The following is a 22,622-nucleotide window of genomic DNA, read 5'->3' on the forward strand; positions in this document are numbered from 1 at the left end:
TTCCGATTAACAGTCTAGATTAACGCTAAGCGACATAGTCTTTGGGTACTAAATACCAATACCAAAGAAGTCGTTACGCAATCTCTAGTCTCCGGCAATTTTGTGGCATGACCATTACAAGAAGAAGGGGCAGATTTCGGCACCCAAGGTGTGCGGATCTGACAGGCCACGCAGGACGCATGCCAAAACACCGTGCGCGAAGCCACGGAACCTTTTGGGATAATTATTTATTGGGGCAACGCATTCTCTGCATGGACCATGTCATTCTACAGATTTGTCTCTTGAAACGCATTTTTTATGTAAATCTGCGTCGACTGAGAATTGCGCTTTTACCGCTCTGAGCAGGGGTCAGAATTCACATGCGCATTAGGATTCGAAGCCAGCCAGCGAAGCCAACACTCGCTGAATTGCCTGATCGGTGCGTCCAGATTTTGCCAGCATGCGAAATCAGCATTCAGAGTTGTCCTGCATTCTGGGATCAGGGCCGTGTGCAGAGCGGCCCCACCTGACAGCAGCGGAGAGCAGGCAGGGCCCGGACCCCATGGCCCAGTTCGGAGGTTCAGGGATGGTGCTGACCTCTATAGATGACGCTACTCGTAAACAGGCTGGTGTAAAGAAGAAACATTCACACCATACGTTAATGTTTCCCAGGTTTTTGATGGATTTATAAATCTTGCAGCTGCATGTAACGGATCAAAAGCACCACGTACCTGGCACGGGTGTCACTTCAAATGTTTTACAGCCTAGTTGGTGCGGAAATGTGCAGAGGTGGGAGATCTTTGGATGTCAATGTTCCCGCAAATTGGTAACGTGAACAAACGTAGGCATAATGAGTCTGGCTTTACAGGCATTCGTCCAGGTCGCTAGGACAGCCTTTTATTGCATTCTAAATATGCGAAGTGACTCCAATGGCAGAGAGCTCATCTCGCATTTGATGGGTTCAGGTTCGCTCGCCCGCTGACGCTGTGGTGTCTCTGGACGCTGATGTGACCACGATAGTTGCTGGTACCCAGTAAATGGTTGCGTGACAACATGCGCTGCATAACCTTTAAGCAGCTACAACCTCTAAACAATAGTAGCATTTAAACAACATTAAATTCAACGTGTTTTGTTCTAATATCCCGGTATCGTCCGCGGGAAAGAGCTGTTAATATGTGAAGCAGACGAAAATTAAGTGCATGATTCTTCGTATGAATTGCGTTTAGTAAACTACCGGCGTAACGTAGAAATAATGGTCCGCTCAGACATTTGAAAGCGTGCCTTTTTAAAAGTCAATGGTCCGTCGAGTCATTGATGCGGAACACGTAGGAACATTGCGTCGCTCTTTATACTATTAAAACCGAAATAAAGAGGTTCACAAGCATTATGGTGCGGAATAATTGAATACGTAATACCAAATTCGATAGTTTGTGTAACATGTAACTATTTGGCTGAAGAATTGGGGTGGTATTTGCGCACGGCACACATTGGCCTTGTGCGAGATTGCAAAACAGCCGTTCACGAACCAGATGGAGGGTGGGCCGGCGGCGGTACCTCGCCTGGTTTCAAGCGATCGGAGACCTTGCTGTATTCTCTGGCCCGTGTGGATAACATGAGACCGCTCGGTCAGTTGTTGGTCATACAACCGTCCCTGGCCGGTGCGGATAAGATGAGGCCGCTCAGTCAGTTGTTGGTCATACAACCGTCCCTGGCCCGTGCGGATAACATGAGGCCGCCCGGTCAGTTGCTGGTTATGCAACCGTCCCTGGCCCGTGCGGATAAGATGAGGCCGCTCAGTCAGTTATTGGTTATACAACCGTCACTGGCCGGTGCGGATAACATGAGGCCGCCCAGTCAGTTGCTGGTTATACAACCGTCCCTGGCCCGTGCGGATAAGATGAGGCCGCCCGGTCAGTTGCTGGTTATACAACCGTCCCTGGCCCGTGCGGATAAGATGAGGCCGCTCAGTCAGTTATTGGTTATACAACCGTCACTGGCCGGTGCGGATAACATGAGGCCGCCCGGTCAGTTGTTGGTCATACAACCGTCCCTGGCCCGTGCGGATAAGATGAGGCCGCTCAGTCAGTTGTTGGTCATACAACCGTCCCTGGCCCGTGCGGATAAGATGAGGCCGCTCAGTCAGTTGCTGGTTATACAACCGTCCCTGGGCGGGGCGGATAACATGAGGCTGCTCGGTCAGTTATTGGTTATATAACCGTCCCTGGCTGGTGCGGATAAGATGAGGCCGCCCGGTCAGTTGCTGGTTATACAACCATCCCCGGTCCGTGTGGATAACATGAGGCCGCTCGGTCGGTTGCTGGTTATACACCCGTCCCTGGCCGGTGCGGAAAACATGAGGCCACTTGGTCAGTTGCTGGTTGTACAATCGTCCCTGGCCCGTGTGGATAATATGAGACCGTTCGGTCAGCTGCTGGTTATACAACCGTCCCTGGCCCGTGCGCATAACATGAGACCGCTCGATCAGTTGCTGGTTATTCAACCCAACGCATCAATGAGGGCTGTACTCGGGGAAGATTATAATTTCGTAGGAAGCTGCAGAAGCTTTGTAATTCGCAGCCAGAGCTATTTCCGGACGACGGAAATTTGATAGGGAAGTACTACGAGAGCTTAAATGTCTTTCACCAATGAATATGTGCTGGTACCACGGCATCACCTCTCTCAGAACTTTTGTTTGACGACATTCTAGCTCGAGTAGGCACTTTGTTACCAGGCATGACTTCCACCATCGCACCAAACCGCTGTGAGCGGCTCACGACTCATCCGATACGCTCCGAGTCTGGAAGGCGGCGGCATAATTACTCGGTTGTGACTGGGTTTAAGCTGCGCCGGGCTCGAGGTCTGAGAAAACCGCGTCCGGCCGGGGAAGTTGACTTCCCCTCTGGAATCTCCAACTTCCAGACTTGTATGAAAAAAGCAAATATACCGCTACGAAATTCTCACTACACTGTAAAGAGTACACACCAAATTTTTAGCCTCAGGCCAAGAGTGAGGTCACCAGAGGCCGCGGCCAAAAACGATCGTTTCGAAAGAGGCAGTTAAGACCTATGTTGACACGACAAGACGGATATCGGGGGCACAGAAATGAGCGTTAAGACTGTGGGAGGCCCATTCTGACCATGGCTGCGCCTCCACAAGGGTCAGGTCAGATCAGGTCATCGTTCAAAATTGGTTTACAGGAAGTCTACAAGTTGGATGCTTTTTCGTGATGTGCTTCTGACTAAGCTCATGTTATTGCGTGCAGCTGTAGAACAAAAGTATTCCATATACAACAATATAATTTCAAACGTGGAGATAATCCTAGGTTAACTTAGATCAACCTTACACCTAAATGAAAAACATTGAAGTGCTAACCAGGTCTATATGACAATATTTTTTCTGTAGTCAGAGATAGTATGCCGTACATATACAGGTACTCAAGATCGTATAAATATTGTCGGCATTATGCATAGTCCCCTCTGCGCTTGGCAATGCATTTGTAATGGACTGAGAACAGACACGTTGGTACATGAAAGTATACGCTATCAACTTCAAAAACACGATAAGGAGGTGGTTACAAGCATCGCACTCGTCCGTCTTGCCTCTCCGGTATTAGCAATGTAAGTAACTTACCTTGAATGACCTGATATGACCTTACATTTCCTCATGTGACCTATCGTGACATAGTGATGTGTTAGAATGATTTCACGACATGATTTTAGTGCAGTATAAAAATTATTTGCTCAACATTACCTAACAAAACTGTCTACTTAAAGCTCAGTTAATGCTTTACAGAGAGCACTCATAAAGGTAGGCCATGTACTCGGCAGTTATGTAATAGTTGTGCATGTGATTTAATACTGTGTACCCCAGATATAAACATTAAAACTAACAAAAATGCGCACAAAGTTGCATCAATTACGAGGGGTAGGAAAAAGTTACCTGACTTCAGGTCACTGACCTCACCTGTTTCGAAAAACCTGGAAGATGCAAACTGTAGGTACTATCACGTTCTGTTACTAAAGCAAGCTTGAACAACATCAAATGACCCACAAAAACGTTGCATGCGGTCAAGGTTTTTAGAGGTCGACTTCTTTGACCTGACCCAGGTACTACAAATAGGTAGATCAAAGCCTCAAATTTGCACGAAGTATGCCATATTGATAGATTAACAACAACAGAAAGTTTTATGCTCTTGCAAGCATTCATTTTTTTACCTACGCTCAAAAACCGTTGAGGGAGGTCAACTCCCCTCCCGGCTGGGCGGTGTCAGTGGTCTGCCGACAACTATTCGTGCAATGGATCCGACACATTCAAGGTTGAGGTCCGAAACTACATGACACCATGGCAGCTAAGTACCGATGAGATGACTGACTTCTGCGCTTATCTGGCCATGGATGGCCGCGTGTATGCTTTGTGTTGTTTGCGAGTCTTATCCACATGACCAACCGTTTTATGCATTATCTGACACGAGGCTCAGAAAGGTAATTCTGCGTAGCGTTGCGTCACGACTTGCACAAATATCGAAACACATAGCCCAGCCCAAGCGAACCCGCAAATGTTCAAATCATGTCGAGTTCCGACCGAGTCATCCATTTCCAAGGTTTCCAATCCACCGTTTACCTCATAATCTGTATACGGATGTAAAGGTGAAGAGCATTGGCGCTGCGCGCCCCGCCTGCTGCAACTCACATCGAGATCAATGCTGGAGCAGGGAAACAATGGCGACGGTGGCTCTGCTGTATCTTGTGGAAACAATGGCGACAGTGGCTCTGCTGTATCTCGTGGAGACAGTGGCGACAGTGGCTCTGCTGTATCTCGTGGAGACAGTGGCGACGGTGGCTCTGCTGTATCTTGTGGAAACAATGGCGACAGTGGCTCTGCTGTATCTCGTGGAGACAGTGGCGACAGTGGCTCCGCTGTATCTCGTGGAGACAGCGGCGACAGTGGCTCTGCTGTATCTTGTGGAAACACTGGCGACAATGGCTCTGCTGTATCTCGTGGAAACAATGGCGACAGTGGATCTGCTGTATCTCGTGGAAACACTGGCGACAGTGGCTCTGCTGTATCTTGTGGAAACACTGGCGACAGTGGCTCTGCTGTATCTCGTGGAGACAGTGGCGACAGTGGCTCTGCTGTATCTCGTGGAAAAAATGGCGACAGTGGCTCTGCTGTACCTCGTGGACGCGTCAGTAGTTTCACGTCGTAGACACTGTGGGCGACTGATGTCATGAGTCCACAGCATGACGTCAAAAGTACGGTACCTGCATCACCGCTGCAGGCAGGGGCAGATCCAAGGGAGGGGGGGGGGGGGGGCACGGAGTCATGGCTCCCGCTTGGGCCCCGAAGGGGCCCATTGGGTCCGAGGGGGCCTATGGACGGTCGAACAGGTGCAGTTTTTTCAACACAAAACGCAACACAACTGGGTACCTCTGGACTTTCAGGCGACCAAGAACAGTTATAAGCAAAAGTAGCCCATGAGAAATCAAAGCAAAAAATCAATGATTGGAAAAGTCGTGAGCTGGAAATGTTAAGCCTCGTTACACTGTCTAGGGGCCTCATGCCATTTCCGGAGAACCTATACGCCCACTTGCAGGATCATTTCGATCGTTAAGGAGCATCCCACGTTGCCCTTTATTTCTTTACATTTGCTCGGAGGGCCCTGCGCTGTTGTTGGGGCCCCTCCTGTTAGCGTGCCGCGGCACTCTTGTCAATCATGAGCCTTTCCACGATTTTTTTCCATTCGCCAGAAAGGCTTTGTGAGACATTGCCGGTGTCCTATAGCTTATCCTGCCGGGATATTCTCGGTTGCTCAGGGGCCCTTTACTTAGACCTCGGTTAACCTATCGACACACTCGCGATATGCTGATGGGCCCTCTACATTGGTCCAAGGCATTTCCAATTCTCTGTCACTTGCTTAGGGTCCTACACTCTTGCCGGGGCCCATCTGATTGTGGGGGGCCCTGTTTGTTAACCTGCTAGGGCACACTCGGTTATTCGGGTGCCTTCTACACTAGGTGTTGGGTACTTCCCATTTCAATGGAGGGTCCTACGCTCTTGACGGGGGCCCTATATGTTAACCTGCTCTGACGCACTGGGTCATTCGGGGGTCCTCTGCGCTGGGTTTTGAATACTTCCTATTTTTTAATGCTTCCTTTTTAATAAAAAAGAGCCCTACGCTCTTTTTGAGAACCTGATCTGTCACCTGCTCTGGCATACTCGATTATTCGGGAGCCCTCTACATTGGGTCTTGGGTACTTCTTATTTGAATGTGAGGGGGCGGGGGGGGGGGGCAGGCTACGCTCTTGTCGGCGGCCCATCTGATAACCTGCTCGGGCACATTTGATTGTTCGGGAGCCCTCTACATTGGGCCTTGGGCAGGTGCTGTTTAAATGGGGCCCTACGCACTCGTCGGGGGCCTCCTCTGTTCGCATCCCCAGCCCCACTGGGTTGGTCGGGGGCCCTGCACATTGTTTGTTGGTTTTTGAATTTAGGACCCTCTGCTCCCATCCAGGTCATCTGATAACCTGTTCGGGTACACTCCATCTTTCGGGGGCCGTCCGCACCGGGTTTTGGACACTTCCTATTTTAATGGAGGGCATTATGCTCTTGTCAGGACCCCTTCTGGCAGGATGCTCGGGCGCATTCGATCGTGAGAACCTCTATATCTGATTTTGGGTACTTTCTTTTTGAATGGAGGGTCCTTCGCTTTTTCGGGGGGACTATCTGTCAGCCTGCTCTGGCGCACTCGATTATTCGGGGCCCTCTTCATCGCATCGTAGGCATTTCATATTCGAACGGAAGGCCCTACGCTATTGCCGGGGCCACATCTGTTAACCTGCTCGGGCACACTCGAATATCCGGGGGCCCTCAAGATTGTGCCCGGGGTATTTCCTATCTAAATGGAGGGCCTTACGGACTGTCGGGGACCCCATCTGTTCGCCGCTTCGGCCACACTGGATTGATCGGGGCCTATTTATTGGGACTTGGTGTTAACTTAGGTCCCTACGCTCCTGTCTGGGCCACCTGATAATCTGCTCGGGTATACTTCATCTTTCGGGGGGCCCTCCTCACTGGGTTTTGGCTCCTTCTTATTTCAGTTGAGGGCTGTACGTTCTTGTACCCGTCCTGATAAGCTGCTCGGGCATATTCCATCATTCTTGGGCCATTGATATGGGATCTTTGGTGCTTCCCATTCGAATGGAGGGCCATACGCTCCTGTTAGAAGCCCTATTTGTTAACCTGCTCGGCCACACTTGATCATTCGGGGGCCCTCTACATTTCCGTTCCTTCCTTGCCTATTAGCCTTGGTGCCTTCGTCTTAGAGCAGCAGTCGAATATGAGCCGAGGAATTTTTACGCGCGGTTGCCGAACGTAATTTCATATGTCACCAACATCGTTTCACTGGCTATCGATTGTGTAACAGTTATGATGCTTGTGCATAATGTTCTTAACATATTTTGAATGTTTTGATACGTTGTACTCCTCAATAATAAAAACAAAATTCTGCATCAGTCATCAGCCATCAGCTGATTACATCGCCCAGCCGGCTAGCTGCATATACATAAGCTAGGAATCAAGTTCACGCTCGGTTTTGATGGTTGTTAGCAGCCACCTCAAGTTTGTTTTGCCTGTTGCTCCGAAACACTTAGCCTCAAAATGACAGCATTTACAATGATCTGTAGAAAATGAGTGAGCTCTATGTATATGCATGCGTAGCACGCCTATGCTTTATAGGACTGTGCACAGTAAGACGGGTTTCTGTATTTATTAAATAAATTAAGACATAAATATATACATACATAAATACACACACACACACACACACACACACACACACACACACATATATATATATATATATATATATATATATATATATATATATATATATATATATATTATATACGAATTGTCCCGAAATGTAATGACCGAAATACAAGGATATTTTTGGAAGGGGACCCCAAACTCCAGAGGGCTCCACAATGTGCCGTGCCCCCATTGACGAAATCCTGGATACGCCCCTGGCTGCAGGTACATTTGTTGTGAGCGCTGAAGCGGTACGGAGCTTTCCTTTTCCAATGGGACTGTAACTGGAGAACATTCTTACCAGGCAAATCATTGTAATGCTTATCCACCGCCCTGTCAAAGTCTTGCATGGTCAAAGAGTTATCAGCCCTTGTTTGAGCATCGGCCTCTATCAAAGGTTTCGCAGAAAACTAACACCTACCGACATAAGCATCAACTTAAAATGCGGATAACGAGCAACGCCATTATTTTCCTTGCAAAATGTCACAAGCGTTTCGTTTTTGGAGTAAACATAAGGGATATGCAACAAGCGTTATTCCGCCAAGCTGCAATGCTCTACACACAGCCTTGGCAAGAGTGAAATACATTTCCGTCGTCATCTGGCACGTGCTGTGTTTTTCTCTCCCTGTCTGCCCGTCATAAATCAATAACAAATTACACCAGAATGTTGCAGTGCTCCCACTAAAAGAACAGGAATCGATAGATGGCGGCATAATCATTGGATGCATTCTTGTATCGACGATGATAATTGGGCCTTTCGGTCGCAGCGGCAGCAGCGTGTCGGAGCGGCGCCGAGAACGCAGGAGCAGGGCACGGAATTCTCAGGCTGATGCAGCAGATCCGGGAGATCGCCAGGTCCGTGCTCACCGTCGGGGCACTTAAACATGGTGACAAGTGCAGCAGCTCCCATCCAATGACTGTTGTGTTCCTTTCCTCCGATTCTGATTACTTCTGACCATTCAGCGGAATCCTACCACCGCAAGTCGACCGGAGAATAACGCAGCACCCGGCTCAACTTGGACAGGGACGTGCCTAAAATGTAACTACACGACCAAACACGATTCTGCCAATTTAAGTTCGCACGGTGCGCCGATGAGAAACTAGGTGCAGATGAAAATACGTGATGACGTCACGAGTTCTACTCCTCATCTTGGCAGCTTGCGGAGTATAATGCTTCGGAGGAGTGCACCGGAAGCCTAAATATCTATATTCTCTGGACACGGTTTAACACAACATTCAAGGTCAATTTGGTACCTACAACTATCGATCTGGTTTAACCTGGGACCTCATTTTCTGAAAGAAATGCCCGCTTCGATTTCCTATGACCCACGTGCAATTGTAGACTAATGTATTGCCGTTCGGACAACAAAGAGAAATCGATGGGGCTCTTCTTCATCGGATTGCAAGTATAATTTGAATATTGGCTGGTCACGTACAGCGGCGCGCGATGAACCGACCGATCGGTATCGGCTAACAAGGCGTGATCGGCTCACGTCATCGGGGGCTGTGTCCGTGATCTTGAACATTAGCCGATCACATACAGCGGCACGCCATGAACCGACCGATCGGTATCAGTTAACAAGGCGCGATCGGCTCACGTCATCGGGGGCTGTGTACGTGACCTTGAACATTAGCCGATCACATACAGCGGCGCGCCATGAACCGACCGATCGGTATCGGCTAACAAGGCGCGATCGGCTCACGTCATCGGGAGCTGTGGCCGTGATCTTGAACATTAGCCGATCACATACAGCGGCGCGCCATGAACCGACCGATCGGTATCGGCTAACAAGGCGCGATCGGCTCACGTCATCGAGGGCTGTGTACGTGACCTTGAACATTAGCCGATCACATACAGCGGCGCGCCATGAACCGACCAATCGGTATCGGCTAACAAGGCGCGATCGGCTCACATCATCGGGGGCTGTGTCCGTGATCTTGAACATTAGCCGATCACATACAGCGGCGCGCCATGAACTGACCGATCGGTATTGGCTAACAAGGCGCGATCGGCTCACGTCATCGGGGGCTGTGTCCGTGATCTTGAGAACAGAAATACTGGCACAACATTTATGTGGATAATGCGTTCTGATCGACATTACGGATCTGTCTTCCATCGTAGGTGGCGTAGATCGAGCTAAGTCATACCGCAACGACATTGTGTGCGGTCATCTATCGTGAGCTCTTAAGTTGTCGCTTCCGTCGAGTTGAATCACCAATCTTTTTTGTTCATGTCGGTTCATGTGGATTTGAAAAAGTAAAACAGCCACACTCGTATCCATGACTGTGTATTCTGCCTCTGCATATCTGCAAAATACTCTGCCTGTAGGTGTGCGCTGAATTATTCTGCGCAAAGTACCGCACACAAATGCTACCCATATTATCATTGTACCCAATTAAACAAGCAGATAAGCCTGCTGTGCATGTGCATGGAAAAAGAAATGGAATTGTTCTCACCGGCACGGTAAAGGAATGAGCTTGTTCTCACCGGAGCGGAAAAGGAATGAAATTGTTCCACCTGAAGGGAAATAATTTTCGCCGACCGTAGCCCCGTTCCAAGATAATCTGACGATCGGGGCTCGCACTTTGCCGATCTTGCCGTTGACCCGGAGCTTGTGCCCATAGACTATGTAGCTATGGCACACCCACTCCCAGCTGGGATTGCATCAGTTTTTGAGACGGCGGGCGATGATGTTTTTCCTTCAAGCCGCACACGATTATCACCGATATCTACGGTGCCAGATGTCGCTGACAAAATTGTCGATGGCAGTTGTGTCAACGACGACACTTAACGACAATGTTTAGATCACGACAAACGTCGAGGATTTGCGTAATCTCCTACTTGCATCTCTGTGCTTCAGTTCAAATAAATTTTCACATGACGAGCTTGCGGCGTAACTTGGCACATTTGTAACAATGCAACAAGCCAACAACTCCCGTTTGTAATGATATTTGCGCCGTACTCACCGATTAGGGTTCCGCTACGCAAACACTGCTTCCTGTTTTTCCTCCTCTAATTTCACATAACTCTCTCCGTGCGCCTTTTCTGATGGCAATTGGTGGAAGCTACTAAACTGTGGGTCCGCATTTTCACGCCTTCCAGGTTACACGGCTCGACATTCTCGGAGCCTATTTTGTGGCCCGGTGTGGTTTGTTCGGAGCCGGCTTCGAATTAAATGCGTGCTGTATCAATACCATGCGTGATGCTCCAGGCGTGCTGGACCTGCACGCAAGGAAATCTTGCTTCGACCCGGGGGCTGATTGGACAAAGTTATGCAAACTTGGGCAATAGTTTTTCTTCTCACGTTGAGATCCAGCTGAGCTTTATGTGATAGTCATCATTGTGCTGTGAAAACTCGGAGAGCCCGATGCTGCCATCTGCGCGAATCTTGAAATACAACTGGTACTTACGATAGATTGGAACATATTCGTCAGTCAGACCTTGTTTTGGAATTCCGGATAAATGTCCGAATGACTAGCTTAAAGTCTGAATGAATGGTTTCAAGATCACGTCACGGTTCCCGACATCACGGAACGGATCTTTCTTGGCCACCCGACACCGGTCAGTCGGCTCATGCCGGGCCACCGATGTTCAAATTTGTTTGGCGCCCGAGCTAGAAGAGAATCTCATCGACATCATGTAAGGTAGGAACAGCAAAGCATTGGTTTTTCACGGGCATGTCAGTCTTAAAAATGGAAGGCACTATGTTTGCTACAAAATAAGTTCAAAAGTCAAGCTGAGTCGATGTACGTACCTATTTCACTTTGAAAGTTCTATAGACCTACTTTTAATAAAATATTGATATATTTATTTCCAATGCACTTCTCCTAAATACTACATTTCACAAACTGTCTGCACTAGAGATTATGAAACATAGAATTCGTGACATGTCAGTAAGATTAGGTAGTAAATTTGAGTACTTAACGTGACGTAGCGTATTTTTTAGAGGATCAGGGTCAGAGGCTCAGAGGCCGGCTCTGTTACGTCAATGCGGTACACTTAACTGTTGCCCTAAGCATGCATGTGTGTTACTGTGGATATGACAGACGCTTCCATGATATCGCTGCGCTAGTTATGGATAGATGTAAACACTTTCTCCAGGAGCTGTGCTTTCTCTTACGCTGAATCTCGGAATATAGATTGGCAAAAATCACACATGGCGCAAAATTTCAAACTCGAGCGGCGCGATGCGAAGCTCACCGCATTGCGAGCTGCGCTACGGACTTCGCATGACGTCATTTACGGGCACGTCTCCACCCATTCAAGGAAAATGACCATCTGACAGTGATGATGTGTGTACCACACAGAGGCGCTGCCAGAGCTTTGGTAGGGGGCACAGGATTGACATAGGGCTCCCGATGGTAAAGACCCTCCCCAAGAAATCGCCGCCTACGACCCATTCGTTAATTGGGACTCACTTTTCTTATATATGTATATATATATATATATATATATATATATATAACATCTTTTACTTCTGTAACTAGAAGATAGCCCAGACGCTAACGCGAGATGAGTTCTACCTTAAATGTAAAGCAAATAAATGACAAAATCACGAGTTAAATGACTGTATGAACTAAATCACCCTCGCTCTTGATTTTACAATGGTTCACTGGACTCTTTTCAAATCGAAAGAACTCAGAAACCTTGTCAGAATTTTTAGTTGGACAGTACAGAAATAGCACGGATTCCGTGAATGTAGATCGAAGATTAAATGGATTAGCAATTTGTATTAACATGACCATTTATGTTTGTCTGGGTATCTTAAACATTCAGTCAGAATTGACCCGTGGTACAAAATATGCAGCGTAGTTTTGAGCGTGTGTGCTCGCATATCTTAGAAACAACACACTGGACGCCACTCGTCGCAGTCTCCTGAGACCGCACAACGTTGGCCCTGCGGCTTTAGCTAGGCTGTGGCCAGCAGGTGGACGAAAATAGTGACACATCTGAAAGAAGTACCTTTGAGCGCTTTTGCACATCAAATCGCACATTTTTTGGTTTTTAGATAGACGACAATAACCTTTTGGTGTTAACAGCACCGCGAAGGGGTGCTGGAAGGGGTGTAGGGACCACTCGCCTCGTTGTATCAGGGACCACCTGCCGAGTCTGTTCATGGAACTGGAAGTGTAGGGGTAGAACTTCTAATTGTCGTGTTGCTGTTACTATTACTCTGTCGAGAAGATATCCTCAAATTTGCAAAACATATTCGTCCAGTGTTACCCTTGAGCTATGCGAATTAATTTTGAAAGGCATTCAGAAACATTGTTTTTCTATGGTCATTGTTGCGCGCTCTGTGGCCGCTCCCTGGCGTTACTTGCATCGGCTAACGCCGTTAGGTTTTACGAAAAACCTGACCCAAGCCATGACTATCTTTACCCTGTGTCATTGGGGCTTCATGACGCACTCAACTGCTGGGGCTATATGGCGCCGCCAGCCTCTCACCCTGGCGGGAAGGGTGGGCAGCACAGGGAAACGAAACCCGTACCTGTGGTTTCCCAGATGCGAAGTGGTTAACGCAGGCGCATTAACCACTACACTATCGGCACCCGGCACGCAGGCTGAAGCAATTTTATGGGATTTGTTTCACTAGTCGATTCTGCAAAATAATGAACGTTCTCAGGAAACATGGGATAGCCTTACCATTTGGTACTGGGGGCCCTGACTGGCACACAACTCTTCTATTTCCTCAATGTAAGCACTCATCATAGGCTCGTGTTTCCTTCAACTGCCAGAGGGCCCCGACCAGCGCCAGAGACCCTTTGCTATGTGTGCTCCCGTCCCCATCCCTGTTGACCAAATTTTCCCCTGATCGATTCGAGGGCCGTTGTTGACACAGAATGCCCTGTTCCGCACTGTGCGGCCCAGAACGATGCAGGAGCCCGACCGATGTTAATCACGGGCCTGTCCTCGTCCCTGCTTACAAAATGGGCCCCCATAGCTCAGACCAACACGAAGTGACTGTTTGTTGTTCGCGATCTCTGACCGAAATAGAGGAACGCTTTGTCTCATGCATCCTTATCGATGCCAGAGCTCATCTTACTGACATTTTAGGTCACGGTCCTTAGGTCACGGTCCTATGGGCGGGGGTCCTTCATGGGACGTACAGCCAGCCCCTCGGAGCATTCAACCATCCCATGGGGCCATTGATCTTTGGTCTTCCTTCGGCCACCCTTCGGGCCCCTTCAGGCACCGCTCCGAATCGGGGTCACTTGCCGCCACAGGAGCCCTGTTCGTTACTGTGGTCCTCATTGTGTCAGGGACCCCGAACATTACAAATCACGAACCCCGGCCTCGTTTCTGCTTAAGAAATGGGTTTCAAGGACTCAGACGGACATGGAGCCGACTGTTCGCTGTTCGTGGCCTCTGGCCGACTCAGGCACCCGTATTGTCTCAGGGGTTCCGGAAACGGTGCAATAGGACCTCTGACTGATATTTCAGGTCACGACCCTACGGGCCGCGATTCTTTACGTGACCTACACTCCTTCGGGTTTTTATGCCCTCCAAGCGGGCCTTTGATCGTCGGTTCCGGTGGACCGCCCGAGACCCTCTTCGGGCCTCATCGAATGCTTTCCTATGATGGCTCGGGGTCCGTGCGAGTACAAGACCCCCTGTTAGGCGCTGTGGGGCCCTGCCAGATACAAGGCCCCGACCAATGTAAATCACTGGCCCCAGCTTTGTAGCTAATTAGAAAGTGGGCTATCAGGACCATGCAGACACGGATCCGACCGTGCGGTACGCGCGGTGCCTGACCGACACATGGACCTATATCGACTCAGGGGTTCCCGATCGGCGTAAAGGTCTCTCTGGCCGTTATGTGAGGGTCCGTCTTTGCACGTCTGGGCTCTTGAATAAGACTCCGACTCGCCCTTTATGCCCTTAGACCCTCCAACCGAGCCTTTGATTGTCGGACCCGTTGGGCCCTCTAGGCTCTTCGGGCCTCCACAAACACTGCCTCTGGTCGGCATGGGGCCCCTTGACAACAAAGGATCCCTTTTAGGCGCTGTGGAGCTCAGAGCAATGTAAATCGCTGGTTTCGACTTTGTCCCTGCTTGGTAAATGGGCCCTCAAGCTCATGCCGCCACGGAACTGACTGTGAGTTACTGGTGGTGTCTATCCAAAATATAGGCACTTGTCGACTCAGCGAGCCCCTGATCAGCGCGCAGGACCCTCAGGCTGGCATCTGAGTGCCTAGCTCTACTGGCCAGGTCCCCTGAATGTGACCCCTGTCGGGCTTTTCGGGCCCTTAATCGTAGGTTCCGAAGGGGTCCTTCGGGCCCCTCGGAGCCTATCGGGTCGCATGTGCCCCTGTGCCCGCCTGTCTGCGCTTCCTGCCTGAATTATCCAGTTGCTGGTGCGATAACGAGGAGGCCATGGTGTGGCTTTGTAACAAATCCCTATCTGTTCTACTCAAGTTCTATGTGCAGCATACGTTTACCGCTGTTTCTGCTGGTTTTCCTTTCATTTCAGAGCCCCCGACTAGAGGCTGAACGCAGCTTATCAAGGCGCCACGGACGGAACAAAAGGATTTGTTAGTGCCTGCGCGTCTACAACGCTTGCTTGACAATGGCAGTGGAAGTTATCCTTGCCATAACTCTCCCGATGGCAGGGCCTGCTACGCCCGCTGAATCGATATGCCGTCGCTGCCGGCCACCTATCGAAATCACTTCACTCTAGGGCCTGCGGCCGCGCGCGCCACCGGAACATTTTAAGAGCTAAAAAAGAACGAACAAGACGCCTTGCGCGGCGTGTAAAAACGAAGCCGTGACGGAGTCGTTGGCGTTATCCTCACGTGGTTCATACCAAACCTTTGCGAAAGGATCCCAGAAAGGAAGCCAGAGCCTTGGTAAGGGGTGCGGGTGGGGCTGGGGCTGGACGTCATTTGACGACGGGCCATCTGCTCGTGATACCTCACAAACGAATACTCACCGGATTTCGCCCACTTTATTTTTCGGAAGTTTAATCCCATTCTGATTTTTATTTGCTCCGTTCTTTAAAGGAACCATACCACCTTTTTGCACATGCTATTTGTTAGATCAGACGTGTACATATTGATCAAAAAGATCATTTTTTCGACATTCCTCTAAACAGGTCAAAATTTATAACTGAAGTATCCGCTCTTGCGAGAGAAATCTCATTGGACTCCATGTTTATCATCATGAAAGTAATGCATTTAATTTGCTTGACTTTTTCCAACGTGTGAGTTGTAGTGCAACGTCCGTAGTGCTTGCAGCACCACAAAACCAATCTGTCAAAATGTTTGTGTAAGAAATTCTACGAAAGCTTGAAATACGCTGGCTAGACAAAATATAAGCAAACATGAAACTGTTATCCCTCAAATTCAACGAAACGCTTTACTGTGGCTTTGACTTGCCCCCTATGGCGTTTGCCACAAGTATTCTTTTCGAGCGATACTTTCGCTTTGGGAATGGGAGTATCACATGGTCCATAGTGGCGCACTGGTTCAAACTTCAATAAATTCTCCTCTCGGTAACAGACCCTTGCCGCCACTTGGGCTAATCACAAACGTTCTTTTATTCGCACCAGTAGAGTTGCGCACGGTGGTTGTCATGACGACGGTGGGCTCGACGGCAGAGGAAGCGTAGCCTTGTTACAAAGCGTTGACGGCGTAATGTGGACTCGCGAAATAATTAAAACTAATATCCTTACTGCGTCTTAACGATGCTGTAGTGGCGCTACCCGGTACCCTCACTAGACGTAATTGGTCCTGCGGTTTCGCTAGGGTATGCTTTTGAGACATGCTTTACAGATGGGACGCTTCCCTTTAACTGGAACGTGAGCCAGAGGTCGCAGAATGTGCCATTTTCATCCACTTAAAAGTCAATGCAATGAGGAACCGGGCAATGGATGACGCACGGAATAAACCACCGTGACATTGTTTTGCCACGGTCCATTCTGCTCATTCCAAACCGAGAACAGTCAAGGGTGTTACCGGAATTTTTCGGCGCTCTACAAGGGATATCGGCCCTGTTCTCCAGTGAGTGGGTTAATCACCAGTGTACACCGAGACAGCGTCAATAATAAGTGTAGTTCTCGTCAACCCGTGCTCGTTAAAGACATTTATGCTGCCTTCAGAACCAGTCGGGGAAGCATGCATACTAAAACCAGTTTTGAACAGGCGTGTTCGTGAATCGTTTGGAGTAAAAACATTGACATCTGGCGTAGCAGTTTCACAGGCCACACGTCGTGGGCCCCGCAGCCAATACCATATGGCCGCCAGAGGAAGGTCGAAAGCGGTCACGCATAGGAAGGAAATGCACTTGGATGGGTTCAGAGTTCTTATACTAATGTATCGACCTTAAATACAACAGGAGCTTTCCTTTTTGTGAACAAGCTGGCAGTTTCCCTAGGGAACAGAAACGCTGTTCAAACTGGCACTGCAAGAGCGATCAGCCTGCGGGACTACGGGCGGGGCAGCAGTCTCGTGTCAACTCAAGTTATGGCCCTTAGGTCAGCACCAGATCAGAGTTTGGTCAGCTCGAAGAACAACATGCATGCTTTGCTGCTGTCGACGCGGTACATACCGAAGGACTGGACTCCGGAGTCATTGCACCGGTAAACTCTTTCAAAAAGTGGCGCTTATAGTGGGTCGTATGGTGACCCGAGTACACCACGCTGCGATGGTTGGTCACGCTGTACAGGTCGTACCTGCAGCCCCCTGTACGGCACAGTTGGGCGACAGGCCGAGGCCACTGGCGGATAGGTCCACAATGGTGTCGAGCTTGCCTCTGTTTTGATCCTGCTGCAGCGAGAACCGCTTCAGGTGCACAACAATGTGTGGAAACCTCCGGGCTAGGAAGTTTTTGTTTCATTTTTACGCTTCTGGCACATGAAGTATGTCGGCTTTTCATCTCTGTCAAACATCTTTTCCTTGATAAAAAGGTCAAAGCAATCGTATAATGACACCTGGTTCGCTTTGGACGGGATCGGCGGGGTCCTGTTCCAGAACGGGGCGAACGTCATGCGCGCGTGACCGCACATCGCGCGTCGCAGCGTGGGCTTGAGACACACGACAAACAGATCAACGACCCTGGAGTTCCTCAGGAACAGGAAACGCTTTCATGCAACAGTGGCTTCTGGTTAGCCCTGGGGGTATCATCAAACCCAGTTGTCACGGACTTGGGTTGACTGTTGTGGTTCCCGTTCCCGTGCAGGTATCTGAGAAAGTCTTGTGTATCCTGTTGCTGCTGGGAAACTTTTGTGTATCCTATTGCTGATGGTCTGTGCAATGTGGCACGAACCTTTGGAACTGTGCCTACATTGTGGAGGTGGTCAGTGCCCGGTGGGTCCCATCTGAGCTCTTCCTAGGTCCCACATGAGCGTGGAAAATGATGTGATGAGTTCGCCCTCCATGGCGGAAATGGCGGTCTTGATGTCTCTTGAGCACTCGTTCCGCAGGATGCAGTCGTGCAGGGCGAGGGTGCTGCTTGGGCATTGCAGCACCGTGCTCATGAAGCCCGCGTTGCCAATATTTGGGAGATCGATAAAGCCGAGTGACCGCATCCCAGGCCGCGTGTTCCTGCCAGTCTCATTCTTGGGAGACTTGGGGTCCGCATCCTCTTCTTTTGGCGACGCGGCTGGCTAACACAACATGCCATATTTGTTGCCTATTAACTTCACATGTACCCGACTGAGACCTCGTCGTTGCACCTGAAGCACCAAACACTCCAGCCCTCGGTGCACACGGCGAGCACGTGCGAGTCGGAGCGGGGTGCCGACCACACCTCGCATGAAGCAGCGCGAGGCGTGGTCAGAGCACCCCTGGTGACCGCACTGAGACACCTAAATCTAAAAATATGTCTATCTATCTATATAAAATCTATCTCCGAATCTATCCAGACGCCACCACTAAAAGATGACCAAGATAACAAATAATGCGAGCTCCCACATCCGAACATGACACACGGTTGTACGCCACGTACTTGGTTCTACGCCACGCTACAGGCTGCACGAAACGCGCGCGGTTAAGCCGCAAGGTTACGGTGTCCCATACCGATCATTGTATTGGAATATCACTTACCACGATTATCAGGTACCACGAACATTGCTCAAGCCTTCCGTGTTCACCGACCAGTGCCCAAGCCATCGCGTGCCCACCGCCCGCCGCTGCGGTAACCGGTGCTGCGAAGTTCAAGTGAGATTGGTACGCAGGAAATCCGTGTTTTTGCTTCCAAAGATTGCGAGTGCGCGAGCTCAAAACTATTTTATGTGTTCTTTATTGATAGATTTTGTGTAAGAGTGGATATCTACACGCAATTTTATGCTAGGATGCCAATACAATCTTTTGATTTCGTTTCCATCCACTTCATTGAACAAAAAAAGACAACAAAAAAACTCACCGTCTCCAAGCAGCACCGTCACCATCTGTGAGTAGAACACCAGGGGCACGTTACCTTTCCCGGTTGGGACCTGAAGGATCCCTCCGTACCAGCCTGGGGTGTCAAACGACTATCATTCTGAAGACAGGGGCCCTCTGGTCTACCAGAAGGCCCGCTCTTTAGGAATTAGGCCGAAACTTTTGAGTGAATGAGTTTCTGGGTTTAAACCCCACGCTACGCAGTGCTTGTCGCGCAAACCCTGACCCCATCCATCCGATCGTGAAATTCCAGATCAGCGGTAGAATTTGGTAGCAAAAGTTTAACGCCACAAAGTTCAACCCTCTGACGTCACCTGACCTTCAGCGCGACTGCTGTCACCGGCTGCAGGCCATCCCAGTCAAGGGCAAGTAGCGAGCGCCAAAAGCTACTCGAACCCACTCCGTCACAGGTAAGTGGGTCGGAAGGTCGGCGCTCCGTTCAACTGAACTACCGCGGGACGGAATCTTAATCCATGAATGCGTTGTTCGATGCATCCCTCAAAAGTATATGTCATACATCGGTTCCCTCTCCCCCTCCCCCCTCCCCCCCGCCTGAAGGTAGAGGTGCTCTGACCAGAACAGGTGGTCACGGATCGACGGTGGGGCATTCAATAACGCAAAAGGATCCCTTACCTGCGTACGACCGCGCGCGCGCGCTCGTGCAAAAGCAACAGACTGCAGCGTCTTTGATCGTTTTTCCAGGGTTGATGCTTCAGCGCCCCGGCCAGGCCGGGCCAAACTTTTGCCTTTTTTAGGCGCCCAGATATTCGCATGAACTCGCTGTGCCGCAACAAAACTTTCAGCAGCATCAAGCACGGTTCCTTGAAAGTTGCATCGGCATGATTGCAGGATGCCTCAATGGAAGCTTTTTTACTTTACGTGCGTACTTTTTACTTTACCAATGTACTTTGGCCGACTCGCAATGACATCGCTATTCCATTTTATTTACTCCTATATTATTCGACTAGTGCTGGAAGTGTAAAAGTGAACTCTCGAAAAAGCCGAATAATGCAGGCCGGAAACAGATCAGGATCTTGGCGACCAGACATAACGGTGACAGAAGAGTAACCAAACTGTGCGCTTTAGGCGAGCGAAGACGGAAACGATTTCTAGACGGTGCGTCAAGCACTGCCGACCCCTGACCAGCACAAGAGTCCCCTCATTGTTTCAAAATGATAGGCCAGCGGCAGCCGGGCTCTTCCGTGACAGCCCGGGGTCACTAGCGGCCGGCATTCTGACGATACGGGACCGGGGCTCATGTTCCTGCGGACTGCAGGCCTTCTGATGGATACATCGTACACAGGTCCCTTCACTGATGCGGCAGCATATGAAGGAATATTCAAATGCATTGGAAGTCTCCTCCATATATGTTGCCAAAGAAACGGCATGCTTTGCACACAATTTGTTGATCGTATACATTGTGGTGACGAGCTAGCTCATTCCACGCTACTAATAAACAATACCAGAGACACATATTGTGGCATTAGTACGTGATGTTGCGTCAGATTGTGCCAAATAACACCAGTGACAGTTGGTGTGGCAGCTGCGGCGCTGTCAGTGAAATTGACTTAATTTTAGCATTTCGGCTTAACACGGATGCTCACCTCATCAGCTATGACACCCCAAGTTCTTTCACCGTCCTTTACGTTGGGACACACGTGAGGGTTATCATGCACATCAGGCGCTCTCGACTCACGGGATGGGGGCGAGGGATGTTGACATGGTCAAATCATGTCTTATTCCAAAAAGATAGCCGTCCAGCCAGTGTCAACAGGTAGGCGCTGGCTGAAAGGTGATATTGCACATACACGGCCATGCACCACGCGCGCTGAGCCGAAAATGCTTGCTATAGTAGTGAAGCAACACGAACAGCATTTTCGCGAATTTGGAGCGTTCAAGTGTGGGCGAGATTTCAAGAGCTCGAATGGTTGATGTTTCGTGCCTTCAAATGTAATAGCTGTGGATAAGACTGCCGAGGATATCTCAGTTGCTTACATGATCCTGTTCACAATATGAAATGAGAATACGCTTTGCTTAAAACTGGCTGAGTTTTGTTGTTTGGTTTGGAAGGAATCATAAGGCGATTAATCCTCAGGGGAAAACATAGCTTAAAAGATTGCAAACACCACTTCAGGTGATACGAAGATCGAACGAACTGAACCCGACATATTCGGAACCCCTCACAAACTACTCGCTCCAATACGTTCTAATGCTCATCTCTCATGAAAGTTTGGCAGGAATGAGATCGTTGATGTAACGTTAAGGCCGTTATTCAACGGTTATGTCGGCTGGAAAAAATGGCCGAGTGTAAGCCACTCAAATCTTTGGTCGGTCGATGCTGTCCAATGAAGTCCGTTGACAGAATCCAATAAGGTACGATTATGCGGTCGATCAAGTGCACGATTTTTTAAATAGCTTTCATTTTGGCAGCTGCGGCCAAAGCATTCTAGTTGATGCAATTTGTTTTGATAAAAGAAAAACACATTACGTGGGTTGTTGATTGAAATTGTAAGGAACATTATTCACATAGATAAGACAGTGGTAAAAGCCTTATTCCTCGGAGAAAAAAAAACAAGAGAATGGAGACATAAATGCGTTTATTAAAACTAATAGCAGAAATGAATTTATATTTATTCGCTGTGGAATTGGCGCATTCAGTTAATCAATCTCCAAATCCGTAGGGAATGTCAGCATGGTTTTCGCCGTAGTTTCACGAAAGATAATTCGTAATATTAAATGAGTGATACGTGAATATTCTTTCTGCACATCGCTTCGATAAAGGCAGCAGGCCAAAATAGCATCGCATCTATATCTCCACTTTCCTGTTTTTTTTTCCGGGAAATAATGTTATTACTACCGTCTTTTCTACGATCACATTACAGTAGGGTTCACGCCTGGGCGGCCGTAACGGACATAGCATTCTCGGCTTAGTCCATGGGGAGCGGCAATCGAAACTGCCTCATAAAATAGTGGAATTGGCGACCACGCGGTCAATATTTCACGAAACTATGGTGAGAACCGTGTCGACATCGCCTATGGATTTGGTGGCGGTACATTTTTCACCAGCGTACAGCCAGTTTCTAGCTTTGATCTGCTTTGGTCGCCGAGATGTGACACCATTCGTGGAATGCCCAGAACAGGCGCACCCGTGGTGCGCGCCCCGGAGCGAGTGACTCGCTGCACTATCTGACCCACTCTTTTGTCAATCTCTCCCCCCCCCCATCTAGCGGTGCTGGTTTCACGCTGTTGCTGCGGCGCTAGGTGCCTGATATCCGGGCTCGGTGCTGACTCGCCTTGTGAGCCTGTTTTGCCGTCCACCAATGTTTCATTTCTCATATGAGGGATGCGAGTGAAGTGTTGTTTTGGTGATATTGCTATACTGGAAAACAAATAAGCCGTATTTATTGATGATGGCGTTGCTGGAACCATTCAAGATGCCATGCAAATGCAATTGCTTGA

Source organism: Pollicipes pollicipes, unplaced genomic scaffold (genome assembly GCF_011947565.3).
Source record: "Pollicipes pollicipes isolate AB1234 unplaced genomic scaffold, Ppol_2.1 Scaffold_5724;HRSCAF=6776_pilon_pilon_pilon, whole genome shotgun sequence".
Classification (NCBI taxonomy): domain Eukaryota; kingdom Metazoa; phylum Arthropoda; class Thecostraca; order Pollicipedomorpha; family Pollicipedidae; genus Pollicipes; species Pollicipes pollicipes.